Genomic DNA, 12,532 nt, shown 5'->3' on the forward strand with positions numbered 1-12,532 from the left:
TGATGTCCTTGAGTAGGTGGAGGGAGTCTGGAAGGGCATCTAGGAATCTTTGGGTTGTCCGAGAGTTGATAGCATGACTTTGATGATCCTTGGTTGGGGTTTGAGCAGATTATTTGTTGAGATTGCAAACATAATAAAATGGTGGTCCAATAGTCCAGGAAAATGAAGAAAAACATTATGATCCACAACATTTATTCCACGGAACAAAACTAGGTCCAGAGTATGACTGTGTCAGTAAGTAGATCCAGAGACATGTTGGACAAAACCCACGGAGTCGATGATGGCTCTGAAAGCCTTTTGGAGTGGGTCTGTGGACTTTTCCATGTGAATATTAAAGTCACCAAAAATGTGAATATTAACTACAAGGTCCGATAGGAATTCAGGGAACTCAGTGAGGAATGCTGTATATGGTCCAGGAGGCCTGTAAACTGTAGCTATAAAAGGTAATTGAGTAGGCTGCATAGATTTCATGACTAGAAGCTCCGAAGACGAAAACCTCTGGGTTTTTTTGTAAATTGAAATTTGCTATCATAAATGTTATCAACACCTCCGCCTTTGCGGAATGAGCGAGGGGTATGGTCACTAGTGTAACCAGGAGGTGAGGCCTCATTTAACACAGTAAATTCATCAGGCTTAAGCCATGTTTCAGTCAGTCCAATCACATCAAGATTATGATCAGTGATTAGTTCATTGACTATAACTGCCTTGGAAGTGAGGGATCTAACATTAAGTAGCCCTATATTGAGATGTGAGTTATCACATTGTCTTTCAATAATGGCAGTGTTGTGTCTTTGGCTATGGCAGATTAAGATATATGACATGCTATTCTATAAAATAATTTCTCCGTAATTAATATTACCTGATTGAGCTGATCATGTAAATGTAATTAACTAGAGAGTCGGGGCACCACGAAATAATATTTATAGAGCTGTTATCTTCCGAATAAACTCTTAAAGACCTAGTAATATTTTACATCAATAGCAGTCAATATTAATCGTCACCTTAATTCAGTCTCATCTGAAAGTTGTAAATTCTTGATCTTCACGAACCCTGGCTAACAAGTTGAATTAGCAATACAAAATTGGGTTTAATTATTTATTTATTAAATACCTAACTAATCACACAGAATTACACATACACATAATTAATCATAACTTGATTACAAATTACGTAATAAAGGAAAACGTCCCTAGCGGGCGGAACAGATATGGCAGCTTGTTACACAAAAGAAAAGGGCTGGGTTTGACTGAATGAGTGGGAAGACTGAGGAACTAAGGGCGAATCTGTGCTATCGTAAATACAGTATCTTATGCATTCTAAATTACCGCCCATTTGGAAAAGGGAAATGCAATAAATATTTACTCTGAGCTGTGCTTCGGTAGGTTGGTGGTAGATGGAAGGCCGTGTTGTCCAACCGAGTCCTTTGTCCTTTGAAGAATGCCTCTGCTGGTAAAGTGGTTACGTTGTAGTAACGTCATTGTGTGATAGACGGGATACTCTGTCTGTTCATTCCTAACCTGGGTTTGCAGCTGCCGTTGCTAACTCAACGGCTAGGAGGTATCACTTCTGTAGTGAATAAGAGTTCAAAGTTCAAACCATTCGCAACCAAAGCTCATGCTCATGTTGGCTTCGTTCTGTAGTTATTATCTGAACCATTCTGACATCGGACCGTCGTCCTCACATCCTCGGAACAGGAGGTTACATTGTCGTCAAGGCTTTATATAGGAAGGGAGAGGAGGGCGTGTTTGAAAAGTTTTATAGCCCATGTCCCTTCACAGGGGCGGGCCACTGATTGAGCATAGCCCTAACCTTATGAAAACCCAAATCTCACATTTAAGAAGATAAAATCACATTTTATCCCATCACGAATAATTTCATATTCAAACATTTAAATTGAACAACAATTATATGTGAATCTGATAACTCTGATGTGTAGACTTTCCACTGTAGAGTTTATGTCATCTTATCATTGATGAGAATGTCCCAGATGACAACCGAACTGACATCATATTCATTAAGTACCACCGCATATGTTCAATTGGTCAGATTACCAGAATATAGTTCATTTCCCCCCACTTTCTGATGTTCCCAGAATCTCTATGTTAACCAAAGGGGTTTGCAAATGTAACAGCAGTAGGGTAGAGAGAGGAAAAAGGGGGGAAGAGGTATTTAGGACCGTCATAAACCTACCCCCAGGCCAACGTCATGACAGCAGGAATGGAGGATATCTTTATTCCAGTGAGAAGGCGAACACAACCATGTTTAGTTTTGCCCAACCTATGTCGAAGCACAGACACGGTTTCAATGGGGTTAGCTGAGCTGACTACACTGACTACACTGTAGGCGGGAATGGGGTAAGTTGAGCCATTTGTTTTTACATTCAGCAGCACTCCGTCAAGGGAAATATATCTTTCTAACAAAGATACACTATATATACAAAAGTATGTGGACACCCTTTCAAATGAATGGATTTGGCTATTTCAGCCATACCAGTTGCTGACAAGTGTATAAAATTGAGCACACAGCCATGCAATCTTCATAGACAAACATTAGCAGTAGAATGGCCTTACTTTCAATGTGGCAACATCATAGGATGTCAAATTTCTGCCCTGCTAGAGCTGCCACGGTCAACTGTAAGTGCTGTTATTGTGAAGTGGAAACGTCTAGGAGCAACAACGGCTCAGCTGCGAAGTAGTAGGCCACACAAGCTCACAGAACAGCGAGTGCTGAAGTGCATAGCACGTACAAATTGTCTGTCTTCGGTTGCAACACTCATTACTGAGTTCCAAACTGCCTCTGGAAGCAACGTCAGCACAAGACATGTTCGTCTGGAGCTTCATGAAATGGGTTTCCACGGCCAAGGAGCCACACACAAGCCTAAGATCACCATGCGCAATGCCAAGCATCGGTTGGAGTGGCGTAAAGTTCACCATCATTGGACACTGGAGCAGTGGAAACGCATTCTCTGGAGTGATAAATCACGCTTCACCATCTGGCAGTCTGACGGACGAATATGAGTTTGGCGGATGCCAGGAGAACATTATCTGCCCCAATGCATAGCGGCAACTCTAGTGCCAAGTTTGGTGAAGGAGGAATAATGGTCTGGGGCTGTTTTTCATGGTTCGAGCTGGGCCCCTCAGTTCTACTAAATGGAAGTCTTAACGCTATAGCTTACAATGACATTCTAGATGATTCTGTGCTTCCAACTTTGTGGCAACAGTTTGGGGAAGGCCCTTTCCTGTTTCAGCATAACAATACCCACGTACACAAAGCAAATTCTTTACAGAAATGGTTTGTTGAGATCGGTGTAAAAGAACTTGACTGGCCTGCACAGAGCCCTGACCTCAACCCCATCAAACACCTTTGGGATGAATTGGAACGCCGACTGCGAGCCAGGCCTAATCACCCAACATCAGTGCCGACCTCACTAATGCTCTTGTGGCTAAATGGAAGCAAGTCCCCGCAGCAATGTTCCAACATCTAGTGGAAAGCCTTCCCAGAAGAGTGGAGGCTGTTATAGAAGCAAAGGGGGGACCTACTCCATATTAATGCCCATGATTTTGGAAGGAAGTTCGATGAGCGAGTGTCCACATACTTTTGGTAATTTGGTATGTTGTGTATCCCTGTAAACAATCAGAATGAATGTAAAGTTTTGTTTGGAAAACATAGCTTGTCCAAAAAAGGTGGTGCCTTGGCACAACTTGAGGAAAGTTGATCCGCGGGACAGGGTAAGTTAAGTTGCCTACACATTTCTGTACTGAACGAAATATTACCACTACCTTTTTAAAACCATGCATATCTTTATTTCCCAAACACAATTAATCACAATCACTTTTATTGTCTTAATCATTTTAAGCGTATTTTAACACAGGTTTAACACCCAACAAACCATTTTTACTTTTTAAAACACTTTTAACATAGGTCATGCCCTGTTGTTACCTCTTATCCCAATGATAACGCCTGGCATTACGCCTGGGAAGAAAACACTTGCCATTGGCTCAACAATCACTCAACTTATCCCATTGCCATTAGCTCAACTTACCCCACGGTAAACATTTTGACTATATTAGTCCACACACCTTCTAGGCAGAGTTCCTCTGTCCAGTGTCTGTTCTTTTGCCCATCTTAATCTTTTCTTTTTATTGACCAGTCTGAGATATAGCTTTTTCTTTGCAACTCTTCCTAGAAGGCCAGCATCCCGGAGTCGCCTCTTCACTGTTGATGTTGAGACTGGTGTTTTGTGGTTACCATTTAATGAAGCTGCCAGTTGACGACTTGTGAGGGGTCTGTTTATCAAACTAGACACTAATGTATTTGTCCTCTTGCTCAGTTGTGCACTGGGGCCTCCCACTCCTCTTTCTATTCTGGTTAGGGCCAGTTTGCGCTGTTCTGTAAACGGAGTAGTACACATCGTTGTACGAGATCTTCAGTTTCTTGCCAATTTCTCACATGGAATTGCCTTAATTTCTCAGAACAAAAAAAGACTGACAAGTTTCAGAAGAAAGTTATTTATTTCTGGCCATTTTGAGCCTGTTATTCAAACCCACAAATATTGATGCTCCAGATACTCAACTAGTCTAAAGAAGGCCCGTTTTTATTGCTTCTTTAATCAGATCAACAGTTTTCAGCTGTGCTAACATAATTGCAAAAGGGTTTTCTAATGATCAATTAGCCTTTTAAAACGATAAACTTGGATTAGTTAACACAACGTCCCATTGGAACACAGGAGTGATGGTTGCTGATAATGGGCCTCTGTACGCCTATGTAGATATTCCATAAAAGATCTGCCGTTTCCAGCTACAATAGTCATTTACAACAATAACAATGTCTACACTGTATTTCTGATCAATTTGATGTTATTTTAATGGGCAAAAAATGTGCTTTTCTTTCAAAAGCAAGGACCCCTATGTTTTGAACGTTAGTGTATGTCCGAACTCAGAATCAAATAGACATCCGTAAAATCATGGTCTCTGTGGCAGAACGTTTATTTTGATTGCCGTTTTTATGCATTTATCAAAATCCCATCGGGTAGCCTGATTTCAGATGTGTCATGTAAATAAGATTGTAGATAAACCATTCTTCTTGCATACAGTAGCATGTAGGCTAAATGTTTAAATTGAAGTAATCTGTCAATTCACAATAATCATACTATTGTGTGCATACTCTGTGGTGTCTGTGTTCCTTCTGGTCATTCACCGGGATCAGCTTGTAACACCAGACACACTACACAATAAAGGTAAACAAATCGGACACTTCTAGAACTTCGTTCGAACCTATGACCGCACATACTGTAGGGGTACTTAATCGGTAGACCTAGACCCTGTCACACTGAACAAGCCAAGACATCCGACAATCGTTTACGACCAGATAACTTGCCCACAATGTGGCAAAATCGTGGCATAAGACGGCTAAAATTGTACAGTCTGCAAAGGTCTTATAACAATTCATTAATTTGACTCTGAGAAAATCACATTTTTACAACTTTTCCCATGTGGTTTCTTCCTTTTTTAAAATGTTATATGACCTCTTCCGTAGTATTTTGTAAAATTATACATTTTTTGCATGGTTTCCTAAAAACAAGGGCGGCTCAACTTACCCTTTGGCTCAACTTACCCCACTCTCACCTATGACTATTTTGTAGGGTATAGAATGAATAAGAAGGAGCAGTGCTCATCAGATCAGAGGGAATTGATTGGTCAGAGAGACTAGTCCAACACAACAGTCTGCCTTCATCTTCTTCTACAGAAAAAAAAGCCATAAATGGGTAGATGGACAGAAATCAAATCAAACACATGGTTATGCATACTGATTATTTAAATTCACTCCTCTGTAAGATTAATCTATCATCATTACCAGCTTCAACTAATTTTGATAAATACAAGTGGAATACCAACAGCTCAGAAAAACTATTTTGGGATGAGAGATGAGAGAAACTTTTGCTAAATATGGTGGAATCACGCAATCTTAAGTCATCCCTAAATGCATATCCAGAAATGCACATGGATTCATTTTCGGCGAAGATGTGATTATTCCTGTCATCACTGTAAAAGTGTCTTCCTTCCAGCTGGATTCAATTTTAGCCTGAGATTTCTGATCACTGTCTCTCTTCCTTCTTGACATCACTCGCACCCAATCAGGTGCGAGTTCTGCTTTGCATTTCTGATGGGATGGCATTTGAGATTGGCTTATAACTGTATATCTAATTAAGAAATGCAAGTTAGTATGTGGTCTGGCCACTAACTAACTTGTTCCCTTGCTCTCGCTTGGTCTGGTGTGCACACTGCACTACCTCTCCACTGAGAGCTGCTCCTGTTCTCTTTATCTTATCGGCTCGGAGCGCTTGGCAGCCTGGGGGGCTGCTGAGGCCTAGCGTCTGTTACACTGTACACTCTTAGAGAAAAGGGTTGCAAAGGGGTTATTTGGCTGTCCATGGGAGAACCCTGCTTGATTCCAGGTAGAACCTTTTTGGTTCCAGTGTCACGGATCCCTCCGGAACTTTCATTACGCACACCTGGCCCCTATTCCCAGTGATTAGTAATTGTATAAGTGTGCCCTTGGTTTACCAGTGTCCTGTCGATTATTTTTACAATGTCCGTTGGTTTGTGTGAGTACCTGTGCTGTGTGTTTTGGCTTTCGTGCCATTGTGGATTGCGTAGATGATTGCGGGTCTCGTCCTGTGTGTTAATCATTGTGCGCTTGTGTTATTTATTTGAGGTACTCCTCGCTCTTTTGTTTGGGTTTCTAACCTATGTTTTGTATAGTGTTTGTTTGGTCTTTGTCCCAGTGCCTTTACACGGCACGCTGTACTTTGGGTATAATAAAAAAAACTATTACGCATTCCTGCACCTGTCTCCCGACCCCATCCAGGTAGAACTCTTTTGGGTTCCATGTAGAACCCTCTGGGGAAAGGGAATTATATCTTGCTGAAATGTTGAAACAGCTTGAGAAAATTCATTTTAACTTTCAACATTTCTGTCAACCATTTTCTAAATTCTTTTAGAGTTTGCATTCTCCATTAAACTGATATAGCACACAGCCTATCATAGAGGTATGTTGTGAAGCCAGATTTGGATATTGAGAACAAGCCACCTGGGTTCATTTTTCAATGCAAGATTAAGCAGAACTGATCATGGGCTATGCCAAGTACTCAATTCACAGAGACGCATAGCCATGACAAATGGTGCAGGAGCAGTTGCACATTGACACTACTTTGATAGCTACAGTATGTGGGCTGTCGCCATGTTTAATGAATCCTTTTACACTCTTGTTTTTTCTTTCGCTAATTTCTGACAATTACTTTAAGCTGTTACTTGTGGATGAAAGGTCTATCTCTGAGCATTTGTTTTTCCATAATGTCATAAAGATTGGTTCATAACCAACAAAGTCAGGTACAAGGTTGCTAAGAAACGTAATGAGCTAATATTGAGTCAGATGTCTCTTTTTAATGTTTATTTCATCATAGATTAAAATGCACTTTTAAAGTGGCAACACTGATAGCTAGGAGACATATCTGCTTTCCTTTCCCTTCCACCTTCAACCACCCCTAATTGTATAGCACATGACATTTCACAGGAGAGAAGTACTACAAGTTTGGACAAGGTTATAGTTTAAGCATTTGTAAGACATTATCTGTATGGTAACTTTGTGGACCTATGAATTGAAAGATTAAATCATTTGCTTTGTAACTCTGCTTTTACTTCCCCGAATGTACGGACTACATTAACTCTGGGTAAGGACTGGGACGCAATAGGCTCACCTACATTAGCTAAAACTACAGACCCAGCTTGTGTAACCACACCGAGCTGATACAACATTTACCGTGTCTTGATTCAAGTAATGCTTTACCTTGAACAAATTGATTACAGCAGACGAACTTGGCCAAGAGAGAAAAAAACGTAAAACACTGAGAAAAGGCATCAGTTGTTTTCAAGAAAATAGGCCATTCTTGCTACTCAGTGCTCTTCTTATTTTAATTGAATTACCTCTCCTGTCATGTTTGGAGGGGGGCAGGGAAAGTGGTGGTGCAGCAAGGCAGGGCACTGGGGCAGCACTGAGACATCATGGTGCCTTTAAGACAGGGAGGAGTGCACACACACACACACACCCTTGACAGGTCTTCTTCTTACAGCGACCTACCTCGTAAAAGCTGTCCTTCCTCCTTCTCTGATAAGGCCTCCAATTTGCTTTGCTCGTTGACATAATTATTTTGGTTTGGCCCAGCGCTGGGCTCTCCATGCCTTCTCCCTTATTCATGCTGTTATCGAGGTGCTTAATAACTGCTTTTAGTCTGGCCTAATCAGTGCCTTCAGCCTCTCCAGACTGATCTGCCAAGAGTGCTGAGCTCCGAGAGGGAGTGGCGACTTGATATAGAGAGAAGAGCTGTTGGCTGACAGACGATTGCACACGGCTCAGGGTCAGAGACGAGACGGCTCAGTACAAAACATGGCCTGTTAAAGTCTGTCCAAAGCAGACTAACTTTATGCACCACAGCCATTTCAGTCATTCTCTCACATTGCTCTGCTCAAGTTTCTTGTTTATGGTATCTCTGTAATTCAATGGATACTCTTTTTACAGAGTAAGTCTGCTTGAAGGGTTATGTGAACGGGAGTTTTAGCAAGTCTCATTTAATACAACAGATGAGCAAATGTAGACAGTGAAAATGTAACACACTCACAGTCACAAATTCACAATATAAAATATATATGTCCCAACTTATTTATCATTCTTTCTAACCTCAAAGGTTTTCTAAATTAAAATGGCTTCACTACACCTATAAAAAGCAGACAGACATGATTGAATTGTGGCTATTTTGCACTACTCATTCCCAACCACAGGGGGGCTCTACTTCAAAGCCTCTGTTCCCCACACCTTCTGTCAAACTCAGACCTGTCCATTACCACATCTTTACAGACTGAGCGATGCGATTGCATGTCTACTATTAAACCTGATACCTTGTGTGGAAAGAACCTACAAAGACAAGTTAAATATTTTTATATAACACTATGCTTTTTGAGTGACTGGCTACATAAATGATTGTTGTAAAGTAATGGAGTGGTTCTCTCTTCAAGGGGATTGGGGCGTGTGGATATCTATCAAGCTATGTGTTATTTAACTTATATTTTGAAGTAAACACTAGGCATGGTGGAGCCTCCCCTCCAGGAGTGGCTATTCCACAGACCTGGCCAGGAAAACAACATCAAATCAGTTCTGTGAAACAATGCCGTGTCAGGCACGTGTGTATAGCCTTCGTGCTCAGACAGACGGAGATCAATCTGTTCTAGAGGAGGTGAAGGGTTTGATGGGCCTTGGCAAGCCCCCACGCCCTGTAGGCTTTGGATACCACGTCTGGGAGTTCTCTCTCCCTCATGTGGTTTTGGAGTGTTCTTGTAAAATGTGAAATATTTATTAGTACAGTCCAAAAACCTTAGCCGTAAATATATATCGTAATTGCCTTGAGATGACGGAAGGGACTGTAAATTCTGTAATGCTGCTTCAGGGGTAAAGACTAATCCAGTCTGGTCCATAGTGGGTTGTGTTTGGCGATATTCTTCTAATTGTAACATGTACTGTATTGTAACCATCACTTACAGGGCACATTCTGAATGAATAGTGGGGGTTGATACACCAGAATCTGCTAATTCGCTAATACAATCCTTGAGCCCAAATGCACCCTCAAAAGTGGACTAAAGGGACCCACTAAATGGACTGACCCACAAAGTACCCATAGCATTAGAAGTATTTGTTACCCCCTCTGTCATGTTGCAAAACTGTATTTACAGTACTATGACCCCAACTGAACCGTCAACTTCAAAAATGTGCAATCTAAGTGATAAGGCAACATTTGAAAGTGAAATTGATAATACCATTGAAATAATTCATTAAAGGGAATTAAATCTGTTTTAGGAAGACTTAACAATGTCTTTCGAATGACAGACCTAATTCAGTGGTAATTTCAGAGGCCTGATGAGGCTTGGTAATGACAGTCACTTGGATGTTAACCAGATCCTTACTGTAAGTCATTGCTGTTTTAAATCTCCCAATAAGGATTTGACTGAAAGGTAAAGAATAAATATTTGCTTTGGAACAACATCAGTTTTCTACTTTTGGGAGAAATGAGCAAAGCTTAACCTCTACAGCAGAATTATACAGCTCATCTCACTGTTAAATCGTCACAGAAAGTAATGTAAGGACTTTTCATGTGCCGTAATTAATGTGGCTTGCAACAGCAGCCACACTTAGAAATGGTAAAAATGTAACTTTTTTGTTCTCCATCCACTTTGATGGGATTTCCTTAGCTTTCCCTATAGCTCCCATTGTGACATCATCACTCCCAACATTCTATTCTATTCACTGTAAACAATAAAACTTTTGATACAAATCAGATACTTTGACCACAAAAAGTTAGAGGGTATGACACCTTGGTCTACTTCTCAATATTCAAATCTGAAGTCGGAAGAAAAATATATCCTACAGATCTAACGATACCAGTGTTTTAGTAACCACAATAAGACTTTTTTTTCAAACTTTTCCCAAACAACTGCATTTTTGACCACTTCCAACACTTCAGACCAAAAAGTTGTTACAGCTGTTTGTAGGAGCTTAGAATGATGAAAAGAAGCTAGCTAATGTCAGCTAACAGCTCTCATGTCTCAACATCAAGCAGCCCAAACAGAGACATTGCTATGGATAACAATGCATTTCACTAGAAAAAAAGGGCCATAGACTAGAATGGTAAAACAATTCAAAATTCTATTCTTCAAAAATCTCTTCTTTCCCCATTTAAACTATCAACTCCAAACCAATGTTGAGATGTTCAGACTTCCCCCACTTTGTTTGTCAAAAGATTGTTGATACTATGTACAGTGGCAGTAAAATGTTTGGACACACCTAATAATTCAACGGTTTTCCTTTATTTTGACTATTTTCTAGATTGTAGAATAATAGTGAAGACATCAAAACTATGAAATAACACATATGGAATCATCTAGTGACCATATATTTCAGATTTTAGATTCTTCAATGTAGATACCCTTTGCCTTGATGACAGCTTTGCACACTCTTGGCATTCTCTCAACCAGCTTCACCTGGAATGCTTTTCCAACAGTCTTGAAGGAGTTCCCACATATGCTGAGCACTTGTTGGCTGCATTTCCTTCACTCAGCTGTTCAACTCATCCCAAACCACCTCAATTTGGTTGAGGTTGGGTGATTGTGGAGGCCAGGTCATCTGATGTAGCACTCCATCACTCTCCTTCTTGGTTAAATAGCCCTTACACAAATGATAGTGCCACTAAGCACAAACCAGATGGGATAGTGTATCACTGCAGATTGCTGTCACCAGTAAAGCACCCCCACACCATCACACCTCCTCCATGCTTCACTGTGGGAACCGCACATGCGGAGATTATCCGTTCACCTACTCTGTGTCTCACAAAGACACAGCGGTTGGAACCAAAAATCTCAAAGTTGGACTCATCAGACCAAAGGACAGATTTCCACCAGTCTAATGTCCTTTGCTTGTGTAGTTCTTGGCCTAAGCAAGTCTCTTCTTATTATTGGTGTCCTTTAGCAGTGGTTTCTTTGCAGCAATTTGACCATGAAGGCCTGATTCACGCAGTCTCCTCTGAACAGTTGATGTTGAGATGTGTGTTACTTGAACTCTGTGAAGCATTTATTTGGACTGCAATTTCTGAAACTGGTAACTCTAATGAACTTATCCTCTGCAGCAGAGGTAACTCTGGGTCTTCCTTTCCTGTGGCGGTCCTCATGAGAGCCAGATTCATCATAGTGCTTGATGGTTTTTGCGTCTGCACTTGAAGAAACATTCAAAGTTCTTGAAAAGTTCCTGATTGACTGACCTTCATGTCCTAAAATAATGATGGATTGTCATTTCTCTTTGCTTATTGGAGCTGTTCCTGCCATAATATGGACTTGGTCTTTTACCAAATAGGGCTATCTTCTGTATACGACCCTTGCCTTGTCACAACACAACTGATGGTCTCAAATGCATTGAGAAGGAAATAAATTGCACAAATGAACTTTTAACAAGGTACACATGTTAATTAAAATGCATTTCAGGTGACTACCTCATGAAGCTGGTTGAGAGAATGCTAAGAGTGTGCAAAGCTGTCATCAAGGCAAAAAGTGGCGACTTTGAAGAATCTCAAATATAAATATCTTTGTTTATTAACAGTTTTGGTTACTACATGATTCCATGTGTTATTTTGGTAATTTTGATGTAGAAAATAGTTTTAAAATTTAAAAAAAAAACTTGAATGAGTAGGTGTGTCCAAACTTTTGACTGGTATTGTATACTTTTTGAGTTATAAGCATTTCACATTTGCATAAATTAACATGAGTTTGACTGAGAACCATAACTTCAAAATTCTTCTTTTTTAATCAATGATAACTATATAAATGTCCATACATTTGCATAAAATAACTCACCAACATAAATGTTTTAACCGTTCAAGCTAGAGACACCAAACCAACTGTTACATGTTCAGACTAACCTAACTTAAAATAAAAATGTA

The sequence above is a fragment of the Oncorhynchus tshawytscha genome, linkage group LG13 (assembly GCF_018296145.1).
Source record: "Oncorhynchus tshawytscha isolate Ot180627B linkage group LG13, Otsh_v2.0, whole genome shotgun sequence".
NCBI lineage: Eukaryota > Metazoa > Chordata > Actinopteri > Salmoniformes > Salmonidae > Oncorhynchus > Oncorhynchus tshawytscha.